At 36.0% G+C, this 10,037-nt stretch overlaps 1 pseudogene; it reads right to left on the minus strand.

Annotated features, from left to right (window-relative positions):
- Positions 1 to 964: 964 nt before the first annotated feature.
- LOC148193043 (hydroxycinnamoyl-CoA:piscidic acid hydroxycinnamoyltransferase pseudogene) lies at positions 965 to 3,080 on the minus strand (annotated as a pseudogene).
- Between the last annotated feature and the right edge of the window lie 6,957 nt (positions 3,081 to 10,037).

A 10,037-nucleotide genomic window follows, 5' to 3' on the forward strand; every position in this document is an offset into this window, starting at 1 on the left:
CACGGTTAATGTTGGGTAAAGGTTCCATTAGCAAAATTTGTGTTCTTATAGTACTGTAATGCTCATTCAGGCCCTTTAGGAAGCATATAACATGTTCCATTTCCCTGTACTTATAGGAGACTTTAGAAAGATCACAGCTGCAAGGAATCTTGCAGCTACACCGTGGGATGGGTCTAAGAAATTCCAGTTCCTCCCATAAGACCTTCAAGTCAGTGAAATACTGACTTACGCTCCTTTCTCCTTGCTTAATTGAATGAATTTCTTGGAGCAAATCAGAGAATTTAAAATAGTCTCCTTTGGAAAATCTTTCCTTTAGTTCTTCCCATAATTCTTGAGCATCTTCTACATATATAACACTTTCTGCAATCTGGGGTGAAAGAGTCTTGATAATCCAAGATAGCACCATCATGTTACTTCTTTCCCAAGAATCAAAAATTGGATCTTCTCTTTGGGGTTTCTTGATCCCTCCATCTATGAATTTTAACTTGTTCTTGGAGAGAAGAGCTCTTCTCATATTTCTACTCCAAGAAGTGTAATTGGATTCATCAAGAATCTGAGAAATAAGAGAAATCCCTGGGTTTTCTCCTGGATGGAGATAAAATGGGCTTGAAGGATTGTTGGACGGATCCATGCTTGCTAACAGAGTGATAAAGGGCAGATGCAGCGGAAACAGAGGCAGAACAGGCACAGGACCTGCTCTGGTACCATATTAAAACAGGCCCAAATCAAGAAAGGCTGAGGCCCAATACTCTCTGGCCTTCAATACTGAAAACATCAGCTTCTCCTAGAAGCTTCCTTTGGTCAGAAAGCATTGCGTGTCTGAAACTGGATGTGCACGCAAGGAAAGAAAAAGCAGAAGGCTTCTCTGATGCAGTGCACAAGCGAGATGATGATGGAGCTGCTCCAATGGCTGTCCGTTGGGAGAGAAGAAGAAGATTAAAGAAGAAGAAAAGAAGAGTTGGTAATCGGAGGTAAGTAAAAGTTTATTGTATTCTGTATATGTGTATTGATCTCTTCATCATCTTACAAAAGGGCTGGAATCCCTATTTATATAGGGTTCCATGAAACAGAAAAGGGAGTTGGTTACAACTCATAACAGAACCATAAAAGCCTAAAACTAACAACCCTAAAACACTTAATGTTGCTCTTAGGAGCAATAACTATGAAACAGAAACCTCTTTTTTTTTTCTAAAACGATTTGTATATAATATATTTGAATGGTCGATTGTTAGGCCGAACAGTGAATCACCATATCAGATTGTCTAAACATTATGAAAATTGATTGATCGAATTGAAAAAATTACCAATCAAAACTATTTCGTTAAAAGTTGAATCATGATTAATTATATTTGGGGTGTAATTACGCCAACCTCAATCGAAAACCTATCACAAAATTTAAATAGCTTTTAAACTAATATAATTTTAATCATATATAGAAAATAAGGAGATAAGTTACCATTTTTACTTTCTAACATAAAAAAAATTCACAAATACCTACCAAGTACCTCTACTCAAGAAGATAACTTGACTTGACTTAATCAATCAATTTAAGACCGTCCTTTTTTTCCCTAAATTTTCAGATAAAAACATTATCCTGTGTGAAGAAGAAAGAAGATCGAAAGTAAACTGAAGCCACAGAAAACATTATCATAATTACGTATAAAAGTTGGCAGTGCAAAAGCTGAATATAGTTTTGGTGATGCGGGTCAATTTCACAAACTCTGGTAGAACAATTTCTTGAAAAGCTCCAAATGTGATTCTTGGAAGTGCATGGAGACAATAATGGATCCATCACCATCTGGACTCAGAAGAATCACAGCCCTATCTTGCGGAGCAACATATGCCAATCCGAAAAACACAGGCTTTCCCAATCCAAAATCTGCTCCATACACTGGCATGCTCATCCAGCTTGTGATTTGAAGATTCGGATTCCCTGCAAAAGGAACATTTCTACGCTCTCCTTCTCCCAAGAACAAACCCCTTATGCAATCCAATTGCTCCTCTCCTAACACAATCCTCAGTTGTGACCTTATGTACTCATTACTAAGCTTTTCAATCGCTTCTCTTACCTTTTCTGCAGCATACCTCAAAGGCTTTGACACTATTTCTCCAACATAGCATTTCGGTGACACTGTTGCTGCCAAAGCATTCCCAAAGTAATTCCTAGGAAGAGGAGGAATCAGTCTGCTACGGATATCAGCATTGAACCGAACCACCGTTTCTTGCTTCTCTTCAAGTTCACGAGCCTTGCTTGCACATCTCCATATATGACCGGAAATAGCTTCAAATCTGCTATAAGCTCTCACCCCTTCTTGCAAGGGTTCTTCATTCGCCTCATTCTTCAGCTTCTGCACCTGTTCTTGCGTCAGTTTCAGTAGCACAGCCCTTGTCTTCTTGCTTTCCTCAGCGTTGATGTCAGAGCTTCCTAGTTTTAGTGGTAGAGGCTTCAACTCGGGGTGATCAAAGCACGGTGATGTTGATGAGTGTTGGAGTTTGAGTATTGTTCTATCAAGGTAGGGCAATTCATGTGGCTCAAGTGTCTCTCCGCGAGCCAGTTTTGCCCAGGAATTGATGAACTGAATGCCACCAAACCCATCAGCCAAAGGGTGACAGAAAGCCACTCCAATGACAAAACCTTCACCACCATGGAATCTTGTGGATTGCACAAGCAACAAAGGAATTTCCTTTACGGGTCGAGTGTAATCAATCTTTGGAACAAGCTCCCTGACAGAATCAGAAGGTGAAAAGTCTCCATAATCAGCCAATGATTTTGTGGTTTCGGCTTCAATAAAAGTGACTCCTTTGGCATTGCAATCCACTTGAATTCGACCAGTTTCTGCTAAGCTCAACCTCCCAGCAAGTGGGTAGTAGGGCACTAAAATCTGAGCAAGAGAGTTTATCAACCTCTGGGTGGTGCCATCATCGTGTTTTGCTTGGTATACATAGATAGGGGTGTGTGACCTGAACGCACGACTTGGTCACTATCTGATAACCATAATTGAACTTTGGGAGTTTCTTTACTCGGAAAGACACTGTAAGAAGCAACAATGGCTACCATCTTTATGCTGGTGCGTGTTATTAGAATTGCATGTACATGCTTATATTATATATGAGTGTGTGTGAGAGAGAGAGAACGAGAGTGTGACACGATTCTACAGCAGTTACCGACAAGTAAATGCTTGGCTCACATAACCACACGTTTCAAGTCTCTTTAATACGCAAACTTATGGATAAAAAGAAAATAAATGCGAGAAATGGAGCAAATTTCTAGCTTCAGGGTTAAATGTGAGGAAAGTAACAGACTGTCAAAATAAATGTAGGGACAGGTTGTGATATGATATGACGAAATTAATAAGCTATTTATTAGATTACTTTATTGTTGACAGGAAAGATGCATTGATTGTTTGTTTATCCCTGCACTTCTAGTTGATAGATACTCATCTATATGTTTTTTCTTATTCCTGTTTTAGAATAGGAAAATTATATTTGAACAAGATAACATTTAAATACTGGATACGTGTTTAAATGTTATTGGTGCACGTGAAATTTTTTTAAAAAATTAAAGAGTGACGTGGCAATGGCAAAATTGGGGTAGATTCAAACTTTTAGGATTGTTTCGAAAATTTTAGATTCAAATGTTTTGAGAGAGAGAAAACGGAGAACATTTGATAGAGCATCTTCTCTCCTTCTTTCCTTCGAACCAGCCACCATAGCTCTCGTCGGATACCCAAGCCAGTAGACGTTGCCGTTTTCGCTTCATCCAGTGCCACAGGTGTCCGTCGTCTTCCACCCAGCCACGCAGTTCGGTTTGCGGGTCGCTGCATTGCCGGTGTTGGCAGATGAACTGAAGACGACATCTTCTTCCTCCGGCCCAGCCAACCAAGTTTGCGTTTTGAGTATCGATTTCTCCCACCCGCTTCCTTCCCTGTGCCGGACCCTTGCGGTGGTCACCGGACTGCCGTCAGAGCGTCGCCGGAGTGTCGCCGGACCAAAAACAGTCCCACTTGGTCCCTTCCTTCCCTTCCCTTGATGATATTTTATGGACTTGCCAATCTCTTTTGCCAGTAAACCAACTTCCTTAAATTCTACTGATTCATTGGATGGTAGAAATACATAAATTTGTTGCAATATATGCTGTCTTTTTGGACGAATTTCTCATAAACTATGCTTAGAATATATGTTCATTAGATTTGATAGAGTATTGAGATCAAGTTTTTTAATTGCTTGAATAGACCCAAAACTATTTTTGTCGTTCTTGGATTTATTTTGTTAATTTGAGTTGACAAATCATGATACAATGATAATTTTGTTTCGGTTCTTACACATGTTTTAATCACATCTATTGGTTTGAAATTCCACAGGAGACTAGAAATGAACAAATTATCTAAGGATGTGTCTTCGTTTGTAAATTCCCTTAGTCTTTCTTTGATGTAAGTTCTATCTTTTTTTATTTTACTTTTGGAACAATTTAGCATTATAGTTCCCTGGAAAGATCATATAACTTTTACCTAATAGATTGGTTATTGACTTAAAAATCTGTACTAATGTATCTTACAAAAATTTAGTTGGTGTTATTCCCACAAGCAACAATTTTTCAAGGTTTTCTCCTTGTAGGTTAGGCCATTTCCTGGTGAATCTTTTATCTCTATTGCTTCTAATTTTCAACTCAATGTAGCTTTCCATTAGTATGTTCTTCTGGATTCATTGATTGTTTGACGTCACATTTTATTTGCAGTTTCATTGGAAACCCTGGTCTATGTGGCTATTGGCTGGATTCATCTTGTCAAGGGTCTCACGCTACCGAGCGAGGTCAGTTGAACTTTCTAGCAGAATACCATATTGCTCGTTCACATTTTTGTTTTATGGTTATATAGTAATTAGAAAATCTCTAGTCTTCAAAAGATCTTCCCATGTTAATTTTGGTTGTTATTCTTGTGAGAATATGTTGGGTAATGTAAGGGATTGATAATGTTGGAACTCTAAGATGGGAGAATATGTCCCCTTCCATCTATGTTTTGTTGTATGGTTCTATTGTATAGTTCTATAAGCACCTAAAAGTCTGTAGTTCCTCCCTTGAAAGATATTCCCATCAATGTTTTGTTTTTATAGTTTTGTGTTGTCTAGGTTGCTAATCTGATTCTTCCGCATTTCCTGTGTAAGTAAAAGATTTACAATGTCTTAGTTCCTGTCTTCATTGAGATTGAAAATCATGGACATTTTCCTACAATGTTGTTATTTATATTTTTTCCCAAATTTCTCTCAGTTGCTCTATCTGTCGGCATGCTTAGTAGCATCCGTTAATTAACTCTCCATCCATCCGTTTATATAGCAGTAATAGATCATGTAACTGTAATCTATATTTGGAAGTTGGTATTGTTGCTTCTCCACCCATGTTGGTATCTAGAAATTTTGTGCACACTTACGAAAATTTGAAAAATTAATCATAATTAGCTCAATGCTTTAAAATTTATGAATTTATAGTCATTAGAGATATCTTTGAGTCTACTGTCCAACCCAAAAAGAATTAACTCATTTGGAGTTATATGGAGAGAGTTATAAGAAAATCAATCAGCAAAGGTCATAGCTGAAAATACAGAAAAACGTGATTAAAATGCTGATCTTAAAATTTTTACTGCAGCTAACTCTGTGATCTAAAATTTACGAGTCTTGTCTCTATAGAAATATATTTGAGTCTAGATTCCAACAAAACAAGAATCATCAGATTTGGAATTCTGTGAAGAGAGTAATGAGTAAAATAGTGAGTAAAGGTCATAGCTGAAAATACTGAAAAACGTAATCAAAATGTCGATCTTAAAATTTGTACTGCAGTTGACTCTGTGATCTAAAATTTACGAGTCTTGTCTCCATAGAAAGATCTTTGAGTCTAGATTGCAAAAAAACAAGAATCATTGCATTTGGAATTTTGTGGAAAGAGTAATGAGCAAAATAGTGAGTAGAGGTCATAGCTGAAAATACTTAAAAACGTAATTAAAATTTCGATCTTAAAATTTGTACTGCAGTTGATTCTGTTGTCTAAAAGTTACGAGTCTAGTGTCCAAAGAAAGATCTTTGAGTCTGGAATCCAATAAAACAAGAATCAATTCATTCGGAATTATGTGGAAAGAGTAATGAGTAAAATAGCGAGTAAAGGACATAACTGAAAATACTGAAAATAATTAGATTTATTGTTTCAGGCAAGAGAAGGTCAAACGCAAGAGAGTACAAACAACAAAAGAATCTGGTAGCAAACCGCAAGATGCTATTAAGGAGAACCAACAATAGCCAGATATGACTGAACTCGCCAAGGGTCTCCCAAGTAATTGGCAGGTGTGTTTTCATTAACCTTTTTATGTGCTCTTTACAACCATCATTGATGACAATCAAAATTTAACATTTTAAGTTCATGTAATTGAATTATTCACCACAAAATACAATTGCGCTTTGTTTGGTCTTATGGGACATTGTTTACGTTGAACATCATTTTCATCCACCTTACCTTCTTTTGGTTTCAGCATTCCCAATTGGATCCATCAGACGTCCTTCATCTGAAACAAATTGAGCTCAATGCATTTCTAGAAGGCTTGTATGCAACGCCAACAAACCGAATAAACACTTCGTCCATACCGGTCATTCCACCGAACCCCATTGAAGATAACAAAATAGAGGACATACTAAGGAAGCTTGTCAATTCCTCATGCCAACGTTATCTTTCTCAACATTGTAACTCATCCATTGCTCCATGTTAAGGTGTAAAGAAAGACTAATGTCTAAAGACAAACTTCCTATATCAATGGAAATTTTCTTTATTTAGTATCGTTGTTAAAATATCCGTATATAAGTTCTTCATTATTTTAATGTAATATTAAATTATAATGTCACATTAATGGAACAAAATTATTATTTTTGATGACAATTATTTAAAGTATTAGAGTTAATCCTTAAATTGTGGAAGAAAATGTATAACGAAATTCAATGGTAGCAAAGACAAAATAAGTGGTTAATTCAGGCAAATGTTTTTCACATGCAAGTCAATTAGGAAGATGACACTCATTTGGAGTGTCTAATTTATTTCTCATCCTTTTTTTTTAAACTTAAAAGTGTTGTGAAACCAATTATTATGCCATTCATATACAATTCCATGACCAAGGAATCATATCTAGTAAAATTCATGGTCCAGAAACAACAATGGTAGCAAAGGCAAATTAAGTGGGTACTTTAGGCAAAAGTTTTACACAGACAGGTCAACTATGAATATGACACTTATTTTGGAGTGACTAATTTATTTGACATCTTTTTTCAACTAAAAAGTGATGTGGAACCAATTATTATTTCAGACAAAGGTTTTTTCTTCAAACTTAATGGACATCTAACTCATGTTGATGCATTCATTGGCAGTTACCCAATTTATTTTAATCATTATTTCTACATAGAACCTTGTACATGATTTCATAAATAATCACATCCAAATTTAGTGGGGACTACAGTGCAAACATTTAAAACATTGATCATTATGATCTTCAAATTTCATTAACAATAAATGTAATCACTACTTTTCTTTGAACACTTTTAACAACAAATATGTACATTCAGTCATCATCAATACATATTGAAAAAGTTATAAACAAATCATCAATAACATTGTAAAAATCCCTTTTCAACAAAATCTACACAATGCCTAAATCTGGCAACACTTCAGCCCTCCGCACATTGTCCACATCCAAAATCCAATCACAAACATGCTTCTTCCTAACCTATTGTAGTTCCTCATGCGAAGACAAAAATGCACAACATATCAATAAAATGCACCATTTTTATCAAAGCTCCAGAACTTGAAAATTTTAACAACTTACTGTGGTGTAACTGGCATTGTGTTGCCTTCGTATTTCTCGATGTCATCCCACAACTCCATAATTTTCAAAACAATTACTCCACAATCAAATCTACAACAAACAAAGTCCAACAACAAAAGAATGTTATTTAACAATCAGTTGGTCCCCCAATTCTTTAGAGACAGGGACATTTTTATCCTTAACTTCATCATGTGAAGATTTACCAGTTTCAAGCAAATCATCATTGATTAAGCTTTCAAGCAATTTTATCTTTCTATCAGAATGCACCCAGAAAGGAAGCAAAGATGATATGTGTGAAGCAAGAAACCTAATATCAAAGAGCCTAATCTTAAGTCAATTTGATGTCAACCCTGACCTTTGTTTAGTGTTTTACTCGTAACTCTCTTTACAAAACTTCAAATGAATTGATTCTTGTTTTATTGGATGCTAGACTCAAAGATCTTTCTTTGGACACCATACTTGTAACTTTTAGACAATAGAGTCAACTGCAGTACAAATTTTAAGATCGACAATTTAATTACGTTTTAAAGTATTTTCAGCTATGATCTTTACTCACTATTTTACTCATTACTCTTTCCACAAAATTCCAAATGCGATGATTCTTGTTTTTTGGAATCTAGACTCAAAGATCTTTTTTGGACACCAGACTCGTAACTTTTAGACAACAGAGTCAACTGTAGTACAAATTTTAAAATCGACATTTTAATTACGTTTTTCAGTATTTTTAGCTATGACCTTTACTCACTATTTTACTCATTACTCTCTTCACAGGATTCCAAATCAGATGATTCTTGTTTTGTTGGAATTTAGACTCAAATATCTTTCTATGGAGACAAGACTCGTAAATTTTAGATCACAGAGTCAACTGCAGTACAAATTTTAAGATCGACATTTTAATTACGTTTTTCAGTACTTTCAGCTATGACCTTTACTCACTAGTTTACTCATTACTCTCTTCACAGAATTCCAAATAAGATGATTCTTGTTTTTTTGGAATCTAGACTCAAATATCTTTCTATGGAGACAAGACTTGTAAATTTTAGATCACAGATGATTCTTGTTTTGTAATGTACATTAGTATAGATTTTTAAGTCAATAACCAATCTGTTAGGTAAAAGTTATATGATCTTTCCAGAGAATTATAATGCTAAATTGTTCCAAAAGAAAAAAAAAAAGATAGAACTTACATCAAAGAAAGACTAAGGCAATTTACAAACGAAGACACATCCTCAAATAATTTGTTCATTTCTAGTCTCCTGTGGAATTTTAAACCAATAGATGTGATTAAAACATGTAAGAACCGAAACAAAATTATCATTGTATCATGATTTGTCAACTCAAATTAACAAAATAAATCCAAGAACGACAAAAATAGTTTTGGGTCTATTCAAGCAATTAAAGAACTTGATCTCAATACTCTATCAAATCTAATGAACATATATTCTAAGCATAGTTTATGAGAAATTCGTCCAAAAAGACAGCATATATTGCAATAAATTTATGTATTTCTACCATCCAATGAATCAGTAGAATTTAAGGAAGTTGATTTACTGGCAAAAGAGATTTGCAAGTCCATAAAATATCATCAAGGGAAGGGAAGGACCAAGTGGGACTGTTTTTGGTCCTGCGACACTCCGGCGACGCTCCGAGGGCAGTTCGGCGACCACCGCAAGGGTCCGGCACAGGGAAGGAAGCGGGTGGGAGGAATCGATACTCAAAACGCAAACTTGGTTGGCTGGGCTGGAGGGAAGACGATGCCGTCTTCGGTTCGTCTGCCAAAACCGACAATGCGGCGACCTGCAAACCGAACTGCGTGGTTGGGTGGAAGACGACGGACACCGGTGGCACTGGATGGAGCGAAGACGATAACGTCTACTGGCTTGGGTATCCAGCGAGAGCTGTGGTGGCTGGTTCGAAGGAAAGAAGGAGAGAAGGTGCTCCATCAAATGTTCTCCGTTTTCTCTCTCTCAAAACATTTGAATCTAAAATTTTCGAAACAACCCTAAAAATTTGAATCTGCCCCCAATTCTGCCATTGCCACGTCATTCTTTGATTTTTAAAAAAAATTCCACGTGCACCAGTAACATTTAGACACGCGTTCAATGTCTAAATGTTGTCAAAACAGGTTGTTCAAATATCATTTTCCTTTAGAATATTAGATGGAAAGTATAGATCAATATTTAATAA

The sequence above is a fragment of the Vigna umbellata genome, chromosome 9, assembly GCF_029865625.1.
Source record: "Vigna umbellata cultivar VRB3 chromosome 9, Vumbellata_1.0, whole genome shotgun sequence".
Lineage (NCBI taxonomy): Eukaryota > Viridiplantae > Streptophyta > Magnoliopsida > Fabales > Fabaceae > Vigna > Vigna umbellata.